Source organism: Micromys minutus (genome assembly GCF_963924665.1).
Source record: "Micromys minutus genome assembly, chromosome: 1".
Lineage (NCBI taxonomy): Eukaryota > Metazoa > Chordata > Mammalia > Rodentia > Muridae > Micromys > Micromys minutus.
The window spans coordinates 246,579,250-246,582,724 of record NC_137969.1 but is presented as its reverse complement, the minus strand read 5'-3'; the positions used below and the strand labels follow the sequence as shown (position 1 = coordinate 246,582,724).

The 3,475-nt window shown below is 44.7% G+C and overlaps 1 pseudogene across 1 annotated transcript; it reads right to left on the bottom strand.

Annotated features, from left to right (window-relative positions):
• Positions 1 to 1,346, bottom strand: LOC308417929 (zinc finger protein 280B-like; annotated as a pseudogene). The gene has a single exon. The product of its transcript is annotated as a zinc finger protein 280B-like (transcript).
• Positions 1,347 to 3,475: the final 2,129 nt, after the last annotated feature.

Genomic DNA, 3,475 nt, shown 5'->3' with positions numbered 1-3,475 from the left:
TCAATGGGGCTTTTGTGAAAGTCTGCCCTGAGGTCTGGGGTAAGATGGCTCCCAGTCAGTTGTGCTCACAGGGATGGATGCTACTTTCACAGATTCGGACTCAGCAGGCTTCACTGACACCAGAGTCACTGCTGTCTCAGGAGGCAGCCCCTCCAGCTGCTTAGGCTTCTTAAACACTTGGTGGCACTGGGTCTTAGGTTCTGTTATTTTCCTTGAAGGTTAAAAGGACTTGGTCTGTTTCAAATGACATTTCACAGATTTTGCAGATCATGGAAGGGTCTGTCACCGTGTGCACGCAGTCAGTGTGGCACTCCAGCTGGAATGGGGACGGGGAACTGCTGGTGGCAGCGCAGGCAGGTGGTGTGGCTCTCCCAGGCGTCCCTGCTCCCCTGCCTCTCCAGCTCCAAATGATGTTTGGTGTGGGTCATAAGCTTAACACTTTTTAGAACTTTCGAGGTGCCGGGGCATTTAAAGGTTGTGGGAGTCTTCTGTTCCGGCTTCCCATCTCTTTTATACTGTCCGTAATAAAAGTCACTAAGTAACAGGGTCAAACTGCCTTTCTTGGGATCCAAAGTCTTCTGACTTGCTAGGCTTGAAAAGTCTGCTCCCACCAAGCCACTGTCCTGGCGAGGGTGGACAGCGTTCTCTGATCGAAGTGCCCCATTCGCAGAGAGGTTCAGTGGTTTGGAAGCCTCACAGGAAAGTGTCCTCTGTTGTGCGTTCGAAGTACGGAGGGTACCCGAAGGGGGCAAAGCTGAAGAGAGGTTTTCCTCCATCTCAATACGACGTTCAGGCCTCTGTGGATTTGTGGAAAAAATGGCTCTTAGAAACATCCAAATTTCCATTCAAATCTCCTGAAAGCGCTGCCTTTATTGGGCTACTCTGCACTTGGGAGTGTAACCAGAGGTGGACAAAACTTTGAAGAGCTACTAGGCACAACTTGTGGTGAATTACTTTTTAAATCAGACACAGACAAAGGCTCAGTAATAGTAGGACTGTCTGTTGATCTTGACTCAGCTGGAGACACCGGCAAGACAATCACGGCCTCCGATGTGGAGGCGCCCCGACGTGAGGGCTGCAATCTTTGAAGGGTGGTCTCCCTAAGTCGGTCATGCTTTCTTTCTAACCGTGAGTTCAGGGTGACCCTGTTCAAAATGTTCGAGTTGGCTGGTTGTGAAGTTGAAGTTCCTCCAACAAAGATCAGCTCAGCATCTTCTTTTACCTTCTCCTCCCTTACAAAGATGAGCTAGCTCAGCATCTTCATCATGGACTTGAACTGGTTCTTGTGAACTTTGTTGTGGTTCCGGATCTCGTTCTTCATCATCTAACACGTATGGCTGCTCCATTTCTACACTGGTTCCTGACAAGTGTGGCCACAAGTCCCGTCACTTCCTCCACACACACTGCTACTGTAGATGTACATTGTAGCTTTTAATAACTTCAGAGAGTCCAAGTGCTGCAAGTCACATCCTTTTCTGAATGGGTCTCACGATGTGATCCTCCCTCCTCCCTGGTGGTAGATTCCAGGCAGGTATCTGCGAGCCCTGTGGAGGGTCTGCAGCCTCCAGGACTTTAAGTGAGCTAAACACCATAGGGGCCCTTGATGACAGGGAAGGCATTTAAGGGGAGCAGGCCCAGTTCCAGGATGGGGGCCTCATGAGAGAGGGGATGCACATGGGTACCCGGGGCTGCCAGAAGGAGGTCCCCAGCCTATTCACGCTTGCTTTCCAGGGACACACAGAAGGCCCTCACCGGTTGTCCCCTCCAGGTCGCTCCCGCAGAGCTCACCAGTGCCATACCTTTGTCCTTAGCTCCCCACTGGCATACCTGAACCTCCCTGGATGCCCCAGGCCCCGCAGGGCACTGGGCTAGAAGCCCTGCACCATGATCTCCTGGGGCCCCGCCACTCCATCCGCAAAGCCCAGGCTGGCCCTTTTGAGTATTTTTGCATCAATGTTCATAAGGGGAATGGTTTGAAATAATTTATTTGTTGAGTCTTTGTGTGGATTAGGTATTAGAGTGACTGTTGCTTCGAGTCTGGCAACGTTCCTCCTGTTTTTAATTTGTGGGGTAGTTTGAGGAGTGCTGTTTTTCACTCTCCATTAAAAATTTGGTAGAATTCTGTGCTAAAACCATTTTGCTCTGGGCTTTTTGTTGGGGGGAAGGGGTTGGGAAACTTTTAATGAGTGCTTCTATTTTCTTACATATTATACGACTATTTAACTAGTTTATCTGATCTTGATTTAACTTTGTTTGGTAAGTGGCATATATCTAGAAAAGCATCTATTTTGTTTACACTTTTCAGTTTTTGTTGAGTAAAGGCTTTTGAAGTAAGACCTAATGATTATTTGGATTTCTTTAGTGTCTGTTGTTATGTTTTCCTTTTTTTTTTTTGATTTTGTTAATTTGGATATTGTCTCTCTACCTGTTAGTTCGATTGGCTAGGTCTATTTTACTGTTTTTTTCTCAAAGAACCAAGCTCTTGGTTTACTTGATTCTCTGTATTTATAATTGATTTCAGCCCTGAGTTTGATTATTTCCTGCCATCTACTCCTCTTTGGGGTGTTTGCTTCTATTTGTTCTTAAGCTTTCAAGTACAACCTTTAAGTTGTTAGTATGAGATCTGTTCAGTTTCTTTATGAATGGACTTAACTGGTATGAATTTTCCTCTCAGCACTGCTTTTATTGTGTTCTGTAAGTTTGGGTGTGTAGTGCACTCATTTTCAAATGAATTCTAGAAAGTCTTTAATTTCTCTCTTTATCTTTTTCTTGATTGAGTGGTTATTGGGTTGAGTCATTCAGTTTCCATGAGTTTTTAGGCTTTCTGTTGTTTCTGTTGTTGAAATCCAGCTTTAAAGCATGGTGCTCTGATAAAACACTAGGGGGTATTTCTATTTTCTTGTATCTGTTAAGGCTTGCTTTGTGACAGACTATATGGTCAATTTTGGAGATGGTTCCTTGAGGTGCTGAGAAGAGATGTATTCTTTTCTGTTTGGGTGAAATGTTCTTTAGATATGTTAAGTCCATTTGATTCGTAGCATCGATTGGTCTCATTATTTTTCTTTTTAGTTTCTGTCTCAATGACCTGTCCATTGGAAAGAGTAGGGTGTTGACGTCTCCCACTATTAACGTGGGAGGTTCACAGTGAGAGTTAAGCTTTAGTAATGTCTCTTTTATGAACGTGGATATCCTTGCAGTTAGAGCACAGATGTTCAGAATTGAGGCACAGTCTTGGTGAATTTCCTTTGATGAATATGATTTGTTTTGATTAATTTTGGCTGAAAGCATATTTTATTAGATATTTGAATGGCTGCTCCAGCTTGCTTTTTGGGACTGTTTTCTTGTCAAGCCTTTTTCCAGCCCTTTACTCTGAGGTAATGTCTTTCTTTGTTGCTGAGGTGTGTTTCTTGTATTCGGCAGAATGAAGAATCCTGTTTATGCCTCATTCTGTTAGCCTGTGACATTTTATTGGGAA